Source organism: Bidens hawaiensis, unplaced genomic scaffold (assembly GCF_021521415.1).
Source record: "Bidens hawaiensis isolate Kalapana, Puna unplaced genomic scaffold, B.hawaiensis_p1.1 tig00020899_1, whole genome shotgun sequence".
NCBI classification, from domain to species: domain Eukaryota; kingdom Viridiplantae; phylum Streptophyta; class Magnoliopsida; order Asterales; family Asteraceae; genus Bidens; species Bidens hawaiensis.
The window spans coordinates 362925-374721 of record NW_027493222.1 but is presented as its reverse complement, the minus strand read 5'-3'; positions in this window follow the sequence as shown (position 1 = coordinate 374721).

Here is an 11797-nt window from a genome sequence, read left to right as displayed (position 1 = left end):
ACCAATGCATTATACATACCTTATATAGCCTAACCGACGATTTAATTGTGTTAACTCGATCATTGTGATTCATTTTCTTAATTTGTATAGCCGACATCGAATGCATATATCATTATATATGTATACGACGGTTATAATCCAATTAAATCAGTGCGCAGCATCCCTATACTAGCGTCAACTAAAGCCCCATCTCTAATTTTGTTATCATTGCTGTTCAACAATGTTCTTGTTCCTTGTCTAGCCGGCCACATAATCATCAATTAATCTTTGTTTTGACATCTTTAAAGGTAATTTGTATTTGTATTGTGTTCGCGTTGGTCAGATTAATTAAAATCCTAACCTAACACTGATTAACAACAAACGATTGATTCAAATTGAGATTTCTAGGGTTTCTTTATAATTTGGGGATGAATCTGGGCTCATGTGTATATTAGTTTTATAATCTGTTCATATACACGAACACCACACCAACCCAGGTGGCTGGTGTTGTTATATCTTGGTCTGTGAACCGGCTGGGTCGCGGGTTCGACCCTTCCCAGCCTGGTATTTGGTTATTTATTTTTTTACTTATGTTTTAAATGCATGTATTAATTTAATTGATAGTTAAGCACCATTTTCTTAATACTGATGCTCTAAAATAAGTTTTTCCGATCTTTTGATCATGTGTTGCGATTATTGAGAATATATATATATATATATATATGTATATATATATATATATATATGATTGATTTCTTTTAAGAACCGCTTTGAGTTTTAAGAACTCGAAAGAACTCAACGTAACAATTTTCTTTTCTGAATTTTTTTTACACATGTGTAATACCTAAGGGTAAGTAATATACAAAAAACTATAGTATTTTTTACACACCGAATCGACTTTTTACACATGTGTAACTAACATTTAAACTTGTGTAATGATGAAAGATACAAGATTGTTGAAGATTACAAGACACGTGCTTGAAGATAGAGATATGAAGCTACTACCAAAGGGGAGTCTGTTGGTACATGATGTCAGTAGTTCAGTGTCTAGTGTCTGTAATCGAGTTAGTTGGATTTGTGTTTTGGATATAAGCGAAGTTCTCACAAGTTCGCTGATATAGGCGAACTTGTGGAACAAGCGAAGTTAGGAACAACTTCGCCTAAACATGCTTGGCGAAGTTGTCGTGCTTTATAAGTGTTTAGGTTACGGCTTAGTTGAACAGAATTAGAGGTAACGAGTTTACGAGTTGTGTAATCGGTGATCAGTGAATCACGTGTTTCCAGTTGCAATACAATGTGTCTTTGTTTATTGTAACGTTTGTTTGATCGTGTTACGTGTATCGTCTTCTACGCTCGTATCGTCTTACGTAGGGATTCCGCACGTACGTAGAACGAGATATTCCGTGTAGATCCGGCTGGGAACCTACATAAAGCCAGTCTAGCTGAAAAAATACTAGTAATTGATCTTAGCTATGAAGTGTTAGAAGAGAAAACCAAACTAATTGCTGAAAGGGATAAACAGATAGCTGATTACCAGGTGAAAGTGGTGGAACTAAACAGAAAGCTTGAGCAATTTAGAAATTCTTCCGCAATACTTGATCACCTCGTAAGTGATCAACGTTCCCCAGTTAAAAGGGGAGGAATTGGATATTCTGAAGTTCCACCACCTTATAATCATAACTATACATATGATCCTAGTAATCAGAAATCTGTTGATGTTGAAATTGGTCAGACAGTTCCTGTTAAAGTTACGATTAAAGATCCAGAAGTTAGTAAAAGCGAAACGAGTAAGCCTGTTACGAATGTTAAGATTTCTGTTCCTAGTTCTGTCTCATCAAATTCGGACAAGACATCCGAGTCTAGTGAGACAAAAGAAGAGGCAGTGTTACTAAAACGTGGAGAGGAACATAAACCAACTGAAAAGAATTCTCCACTAAACCCGTATGTCCCACCATATGTTAGACAAACGGGCAGTAATGCAACCTCAACATCTAAAACAACTGTTGAGACGAAAGTTGAACACAGGAGTTGTTTCAGATGCAATCAAATAGGACACCTGATTGCTGATTGCCCTCTGAATCAGAGATTCAGAGGTATGAGGCCTTCGAAAACTGAGAATAGAGCTAACAGTAATTACTATAATGGTAAGAATGCAAACTCATCAAAGTTCAGATATTGGACTAATCCAGGTTTTCAAAGAAATCGATCTCAGTTTTTCCCTGTTAACAACCAAATCATTAGTTATAATTCATTTAATTCACGAAGGTTTGGATGGCCTCATAGTCAATCTACAAGAAGGTATCCTTTTAAGACTTACAGAAATCATTCTAATACTAACTTTGGACAGCCAAAGTACGGGATGCCTTTTAACAGATTTGTCCCCAAATTTTAATCCTTTACTTTAATCGTGCAGGAACAGTTGAACAGGGCTGCAAACAATCTATGGGTTGTGGATAGCGGCTGTTCCCGGCACATGACGGGTAACAAGAATTTGTTACACGAATGGAAACCTGTTTAGGGAGGTAGAGTAAGTTTTGCTGGAGAGAGTGGTGGTAGAATTACTGGAATGGGGACGGTGACAAATGGTAAAATGAAGCTAGAAAAGGTGAATTTCGTTGAAGAGCTGAAGCATAATTTGCTGAGTGTGTCTCAGATCTGTGACAAAGATTACACTGTGCACTTTACCAAAAATGAAGCGATTGTACTGTATCCTGGTTTCAAGATACCAGAGGCATGGATAGTAATGAAGGCTCCAAAGGAAAAGAATACATATGTTATGGACTTGAGGTCGACTGAGATGGCAACAGAAGAATCATGTCTTCTGTCAAAAGCAACTGAATCGGAGTCCGAGTTATGGCATCGAAGAATGGGCATATACATCTTCGAAAAACGAACTACATTGTCAAGAATGGGCTGGTGCTGGGTGTTCCCTTGAAAAATTTCAACTTTGAAGACCAATGTCTATCGTGCAAGAAGGGAAAGCAACACAAGAAATCTCATCACACCAAGAAGGTTAATTCAATAGTAAGTACCCTAGACCTACTTCACATGGATCTCTTCGGTCCCGTGAATGTAAAAAGCCTAGGTGGAACATCATACTGCTTGGTGATAACTGATGATTTCTCTCGATATTCTTGGGTATATTTCCTGAAGACAAAGGATGAAACGGTTCAGTTGGTAATTAACTTGATTAACAAGGTTGAGAATATTATGGGGAGAAAGGTTAAATACATCAGGAGTGACAATGGGACAGAGTTCAAAAACTATCAGATGGAGATATTCTGCTTACAGAAAGGGATAGACCACCAGTACGCTAATTGAAGGAGCCAGAACCATGCTGGCTGATTCTAAACTTCTTGTGGTGTTCTGGGCTGAAGCTGTTGCAACAGCCTGTTATATCCTTAATCGAGTTTTAACTATTAAAAGATTGAATAAAACATGTAATGAACTTATGCATGGTAGAAAGCCTAACTTGAATGGTCTCGAACCATTCGGGTCCCCGTGTTCGATATTAAAGACGAACTCAAAATTTGGTGAGATAGCCGACGAAGGTATTTTAGTCGGATATGTTGTTGGGACACCCAACAGACGAGTCTTTAATCTATCGACCAGCAAGGTTGAGGTGGTGTGTAACACTGACATCACAAGTTATATATCACCAAAACCAAGCACGGGACCCGCTGGGGCTTTCAACTATGATAAGCTTTTTAAATCTTTTAATTTGCCTTACTTGGATTGTGCAGAAGTTGATGAGAGAATAGCTACGAAGATTCTTTATGATGAGGAAGAAAGTGTTGTGCAACGACCGCAGTACGATGAATGTCAACCTTCCTCGTCAAATGTTGTTGATACCCCTGCTGCCTCTACAGAAGAGGAATTCTTCAATCCTTTTCACCCTCAACAACAATCACCCATTGATGAACTATCTTCGACCTGGAAGACAATCTGCAAGTCAGTTCGGTTCCGACTACGAGTGTTCACAAAAATCACCCTTTAGAGAACGTGATAGGTGATCTGTCTGACGGTGTACAACCAAGACGAAGCTTGAATGAGCACACTTGTGTTTACACAAGCATTAAAGATACAGGCATCATTAACGAATGCTTGTACACCTGCTTCATCAGCCAGATTGAACCAAAGACCTATCAAATGGCTCTCAAGGACAGCTCGTGGGTCGAAGCCATGCAAGAAGAGTTAGCCCAGTTCAAGAAGATGGAGATATGGAATTTGGTTGCAAAACCAAAGAATGTGCATGCGATTGGCACCAAATGGGTTTTCAAATGTAAGAGAGATGAGAAAGGAATAATCATAAGGAACAAGGCAAGGCTGGTTGTAAAAGGTTTTAATCAGCAAGAGGGGATCGACTACAATGAAGTGTTTGCGCCTGTGGCAAGATTGGAAACGATTCGACTGTTTTTGGCATTTGCTGCACACAAGGAGATGAAGGTGTTCCAATTAGACGTGAAAAGTGCATTTCTTAACGGTAAAGTCGATGAGGTTGTGTACGTTGAGCAGCCTCCGGGTTTTCCTGACCCAGACTTTCCTGATCACGTGTACAAGCTAAGTAAAGCGCTATATGGGCTACATCAGGCCCCTCATGCCTGGTATGCAACTCTATCCGATTACTTTCTTGAGAATGAGTTTGAAAGGGGAAAGATCGATAGCACACTGTTCGTGAAGAGAAAAGGAAGAGACCTTCTTCTGGTTCAAATCTACGTGGACGACATCATCTTTGCTGCGTCAAAAGTCGCCATGTGTCAGGAGTTTGAAGCCGTCATGAAAAGAGGTTTGAAATGAGTGCTATGGGTGAACTAACTTTCTTTTTAGGATTGCCGGTTGATCAGAAGAAAGATTGGATGTTCATTCATCAGACTAAATATGTCCAAGACGTTCTCAAACGCTTCAAGATGGAGGACAGCACTCCATTTGATATTCCAGTTTGCGTCAACCATAAATTGGGTGCTGATTCAGACAGTGATGCAGACGTGGACCCCACCCAATATCGGGCAATAATAGGTTCCTTAATGTATTTAACTGCATCTAGACCTGATATTATGTTTGCAGTTTGTCTTTGTGCTCGTTTTCAGGCAAACCCAAAGGAATCTCACATGAAAGGTGTGAAGAGGATATTGCGTTATCTCAAAGGCAAGCCTAAGCTAGGGTTGTGGTACACGAAAGGGGGAGACTTGGAGTTAGTCGCCTACACGGATTCTGATTATGGAGGATGCAATCAGAATCGGAAGTCGACAACGGGTGGATGTCAGTTTCTTGGAGGCAGATTAGTGTCATGGCAGTGCAAGAAGCAGACCTCAGTCGCCATTTCTACCTGTGAAGCAGAATACATGGCATCATCGAACTGCTGCTCCCAGGTTCTTTGGATACAACTGCAATTGCGCGATTACGGTCTGAATTTCACTCATACTCCTATTTGCAGATAACACTGCTGCTATCTCAGTAACTAACAATCCCGTAAAGCATAGCAAAACTAAACACATTGACATCCGTCATCATTTTATACGGGATTGTGCTGAGAAGAAATTGATAGTGCTCGAAAAGGTTGATTCGTTAGCTAATTTCGCTGATTTGTTTACTAACGCGTTTGACAAAACTCGTTTTCAAAACCTTGTTGAGCTAAATGGGATGATCAATCCTGAGTAACCGTGTTTTTCGTTTTTACTTACAAAAAAAAAAAAAAAAAAAAAAAACCGTCACTATCGCTTAGAATTATGTCGGTTGCTTCAGTTTGAAGGACATATCTTCGGATATGTTTGGTCCTCATTTCTACCTGTAGAGTATGAGGATAGCCATTAACCAGATGACTGAAAGTGACCGGGGCGGTTTATGATGTGTTTTTATTCTTTCGCTGAAAATTAGTCGTTCATACTTAGTTAGAAGGACACATACTCGTATGTGGTTGGTCCAGCTGATCAATTGGATCTTCAGGATATCCGTTTACCTGAAGACTTCGACTTGATCGGGGCGATAGAAGTTAATTTTTTTTTTTAATTGGGAGATGAAATAATTTTTCAAGTCTACTACTTCGTAAGAAGTGAATATACAATGTTTAAAAGAAAATTGATCCAACCTTGGAAAGTGATAGACAAACTGATTCTGTGTGCTTAACTAGTGAAGTTATTAGGCCTAAAAGACTTTAGAACAGTCATTGTATGTCATGGTAGCTTTTTATGGTGCGTAAAAGTAGAAGTGATACTAACTAAATCTCCTCGATCTTACGTGGAAACGCCTTAAGAGTTGTGCATGTCTCCATGTATATCTTTCCGAATGATAGGCAGAAAAGTGATTACCCAGTCATACACGAGCCCGTGAGTGTTCTGATTCCCGAGAAGATGGTGTGTCAAGAAACTGCAGTGATCCAGATTCGGGACTTGCAGTAGTTTACTTGAAGCTGTGTAAATCTTATTATTTAAAAAAAAAATTATTTAAGCCTTCTAAAGCTTATAATGTAATACTTATCAATCATGAGGCAAGAAAGAGAACGAGAAGAAGGGTCTAAAGATCGAAGAGTACTTACTATTTAATCAGACACTATGGGTCGAGGTCAACTCGGGGTGACTTGGGGAAAGCCAAATAAGCTTTGAGAATAGATAGGAGGCATCACAATCTCTGATGTTTTGCCCATTTAAGTTTTGAGCTTAATTGAACCTAACCCGTATCACAGAAGCGATGAAAACCATACTAAGTTATTTACCTATTTACAACCTGTCTCTTTATGTCATAATACAGCTGAACATGGATCTATGTGACAGTCACTTAATTAGTATGATTCCTGTTCGGATCTTTTCTAAAACATGTTGGTCCCCCGTCAAGACTGAAATTTGATCCCGTGTACATTATTTCTAAAATTTATTCTACTTATGTCGTTTTATGATTTTATACCTGGTTACTTGGTAGTTGATCGTAACATTTTACTCTTTAAAGGAAGTTTTAAAAGTTAATTGCAAAATGTTCAAAGTATGAGGGTTTGTTTTGTAAAGTTTAATATAGGCGAAGTTGTTTAAACAGGCGAACTTATAGGATAGGCGAAGTTGTTTAAACAGGCGAAATTATGGGATAGGCGAAGTTAACCCTATATAAAGATATTTTTGGTCAAACTCTTCATTATTTTCATAAACCAGCGAAGTTAGCTTTTTAACCATCAAGCGAAGTTAACTGTGAATCAATCTTTGTTATTTTCTCTCAATTTCAATCCACGTTAAAGGTATGTAGATTCGGGGTAACATATAATTCGCGTTGATCATTTTTTTAGAGGTCGTTTTGGTCCGTCTTAGGACCCCGTTCATTCAAACCCGCAACACCCGATTTTCAAACTAGTTTTTACGTGGTCGTAATCATCTTGATCGTTTTGATATCCATAAAATCATGTGTTTATGAGTCCACAATCATCAAATTCTCCAAATCTCACCTCGATTTATCTCTAAACTGTTGCCGCTTCAGATTCAGGAGAAGTTGCAGTTTAGGCGAAGTTATCCTTAACTTTGCCTAACGCTTAACTTCGCCAGTTGATTTAATTGTTTAACAGAATAAGAGGCGAAGTTGTGGTTAGGCGAAGTTATCATCAACTTCGCCTAGCCCTTAACTTATTTCTAATTAACTGTTATCAGGCAAAGTTAAAGTTAAGGCGAAGTTGTTTCCAACTTCGCCCCACCCCTAACTTCGCCTATACAGTATAAATCATAACTTCGCTCATGGTAATAGGTGAAGTTGTGATTTGCTTCGACGTTTTTCTAACTTAGACCGTTTATGTTGCAGATATGGCAGCTGTAGCGGGAGCCGGTGGTGCTGGTGGTGACGAAGGAGGAGATAACAATCGGCAGTTTTTCCCGGGGCATAACATGTACATAACTTTGGACCCGGATGCGAGCGGTGTTGATGATTTCCGCGAAATCATCACGTTTCTTATCCGCTCGCGTATCTTCCACGCTATTACTACAACACTGCCTATCTCTTAAACATCGAAGATTTCTGGCAGACAGTTGAATATGATTGTCGAGTCGAGCCCCCAGTTATGCGTGCAACGGTTAACAATCAGGTAGTGCAGTTCTCGTCTGAGCAGATCAGGGTGGCTTTGCAGTTTGGGGATGAAACGAGAAATGACCCTACCGACTTCGTGGCTCCATTCAAAGATGGTACTTTTTTGAGAATGGGCTATTCTGGTCGTTTGGGGGATACTCAGAGACGCAAGGGGTTCTTCCTGGACCAATGGCGCTTTCTCATGCACGTGATGATCGTGTGTATGTCGGGGAGAAAGGCTGGTACAGATGGAATGGGTGCAATGATGCAGTCGGGGATGACAGCACTGACTTACAATAAGCGTTATAGCTTTAGTCAGATGGTGTTCTACGAGATAGACCGTCAAAGACGAGCGGTGGCGCGTGAGAGGTTCTTGATGTATCCAAGATTCCTTCAAATGATCTTGAATCACGTTGCTCCCACGTTACCTCAGCGCCGCCCGATTAGATATGTGGAAAGTTTAAGCAAGAGAATCTTCGCTCAGTGTAGATCATCAAGTGCAAGAAGTAAACCTGAGTTCCGTCCTCGACATACTCCATTGTTTGGGTACTTGATCAATCCCGCGTATGTTGCAGCTCGTGGGGACGAGTTTCGGGATCCGACACCACAACAGGCTGGAGCACCTCAACCACCACCTGAGGTACAACAAACTTTACCTGCTGCTCCTGTTGTGGCACCGGAGGAAAATGTAGACCTTGAAGCTGCGTTTGGCGGTCAAGGATTTTTTGATATGGAGCGTGTTGATCCTGAGGAAGATGTACAAGTCTCGGTTGCACGGGTTACTAGTGTGGATGTGGCTATGGCAGCTACGACGGAGGCTGATTCTGATTCTTCGAATGATGATGTGGCTGAGGCTAGACAGATTTTGATCTCTCAAGAAAGAATTCATGGGAAGAGAAAGAGAGACACCGATGACAGTGATTCGGATTTTGAAGAAGATTTACATCGGTTGGTTCGAAGATCGAGAAGGGAAAGGGCAGGTGCAGGTTCGGGAGCTGGTGAGAGCTCAAGGGTGGTTCGTTTTACTCCACCCGCACTGTCTGGTATGACTATGGTCCCTTCATCACTGCCAGTTACAGGGTTAAGCGCCGCGGATGTTCCCGTGGTGACTACCTCATCTTCCTTCGGCATCCCACCCACTACATTCCAGCTCTCGGCTTCGGAGATTGTGTCCTTGCCACCTCCATCTCTTACTCCATCGGAGGTCGTAGCAAGGTTTGTTGAGTCGACAGTTGTTGCCACTGCAGGGTTGTCGGTTACGATACCACCTGCGGTTACGTTTCCACCTGTTTCTGAGGTGCCGGTTACATTGGGAATCCCTCCTCCGTACGCTCAAGACATATCACATATGAGGTTTGATTTCGATGCAACCTTATCCGACTCGGAAAGAATAGCAGCGCTTGAAAGGGTCGTGGCAAAACAATCAAGAGTAAATCTTATCCAGACTCATGCTATTCAGCGCCTCGTTGCGGAGAATCAAATTCAGTCGTCCCTCCTAATCGAGCATGGTAAAATATTTGATGCCTTGAAACAGTTCTTGGCATCTCAGGGGGAGACGAGCTGTAAGGGTGACGAGCTGAGTACAAAAAAGAGCAACGATCGAGACGATGATCCCAATGCATCGAAAGGTGCAGGTGGTGAGTTGCCAAGAACTGAACAAGCTCTTGGGACTTCCACATCTCAGGGGGAGTCAACGAGTGCAGCTGGCGGTTCAGGGGGTGATGATGTGGTGGTTGTGGATGCTGAGGAGGTGTTAGATGATGACGTTATGTGTGATGATGATGTGTTACCAATGGAAGAGATTGAGAAGATAGGGGCTGAGATCGTGATTGACGATGAAGCTGAAGAAGGAGAGATTGTGGAGGAGAATGTTGAACATGAAATTCCTGCAGTTGAAAAGTCAGATCTGGGTCAAGATACGGGATGTGATGAGACAGAATGGGAGGAGCAGCCAAGATGGAAAGAAGGCTACGCTCAGTGGTTCGTAAAGACTAAAAAACCGGCGGTCCCTACTATGTTCAAGAAAAGTTACAACATCAAGGGTTATGCTGAATCGAAAAAGGGGATTATATGCTGGTTATATGATGAGCAGTTGAGGCTTTTTGTGATTAAACGGTATGATGGGGTTCAGTATTTCAAGAGGTTGTTGAGATCGTTGAATACGTTGCCTGAATGTGAAGTGAAGGACTTAGCCAGGTTGGGGTTGATAAACAGGAGTGACGATAATATGGCTAGGATTATTGGGAAGATAGTTTGGAAAGAAAGCATAAAAGAGAAAAAGTTCGTGTTATTAAAGCCGCAGAAGGGAAAGCTAGTTGAAGATAAAGACAGGGGTATGAGAGCTGATGGCAAGCCTTGGATGATAATGAAGTATAAGCCGATCCGGTGTCTAAAAGAAGTGCCGATGAAACAAATACCCAAGGATGTGCTCAAAGATCTGAAATGGTGGTACGTTGATAGTGAAACAGCTGAAGCAGTGATGGAGGATGAAGATGAACAAGAGCTGATGAGAGTGTATGATCCAATGCACTTAGTGAATTTGTCTCAAGCTGATCTGCAGGTGCTGAACGAGAAAAGGATATTTTACATTCCTGCTTGGAAAAAAGAAGCAAAGAAATATCAAAGAGTAGTTTCAGTTTGTGTACGAGAAGGCGTTCATGCTTGAAGATGGAAGATACAAGATTTTTGAGATTACAAGACACGTGATTGAAGATAGAGATATGAAGCTACTGCCAAGGGGGAGTCTGTTGGTACATGATGTCAGTAGTTCAGTATCTAGTGTCTGTAATCGTGTTATTTGGATTTGTATTGATGTTTAAGTGAACTTGTCTCACAAGTTCGCCTGATATAGGCGAACTTGTGGAACAAGCGAAGTTAGTGACAACTTCGCCTAAACATGTTAGGCGAAGTTGTTGTATGATATATAGGTTAGCCTACGGGTTATTTGAAAATCAAGTTTTCAGTACGTGTAATCGGTGATTGTATATCACGTGTTATTAGTTGCAATACAACGTGTTTTTTGAGTATTGTAACGTGTGTTTGCTTGTGTTTAACGTATATCGATTCTACGCTCGTATCGTCTTACGTAGGGATTCCGCACCTACGTAGAACGAGATATTTCCGTGTAGATTCGGCTGGGAACCTACACATGCCCCGGCATTTCCTCCTTAGGTTGCGGTGTGACAATCCCGACCATGATAACTCAAAATCCAACAAGACCCACACTAACCATAATAGTAAATTAAAATCTATGCCTAAACTAATCCAAACCCAACACAACTTTGAGACACTCGAACTTACCCCCAACAAAAATCCTTGCACGGGAACACGCTCTTTGTGTATCGTGTGTAAATCCCACCACTCTATTAGCTTACAATGTCAAACTGCTCTAAATTGTGGTAGTTTCAGCTATCATCTCTTCCCAAGAACCTATACATACTTAACACCACCCATTTATTATCACAACATGTTACACAACCATTTATCTCAACCATATGCTCGTGCTTCAAGCCTGCTAGCATTGTAGTGACCCAAAACCCACCAACTATGCTTAGGTAGTCCTAACTTTTTTCCGCCATGCAATACATTTCCCTACACCCCTTGTCCACATAGATTTTATGCGTTTTGTGGCATCAATACTTAGTCTCTTCATACTCGTCAAACATGTTTTTTTTTAAAACCAATGTATATTTTTTCACATTTATTTATTTTATAAACACCTTATACTTATAATTTCAAATTCTCGATTATTTTTAAATAATTAATTAATAAAAATTTAATCAAGATG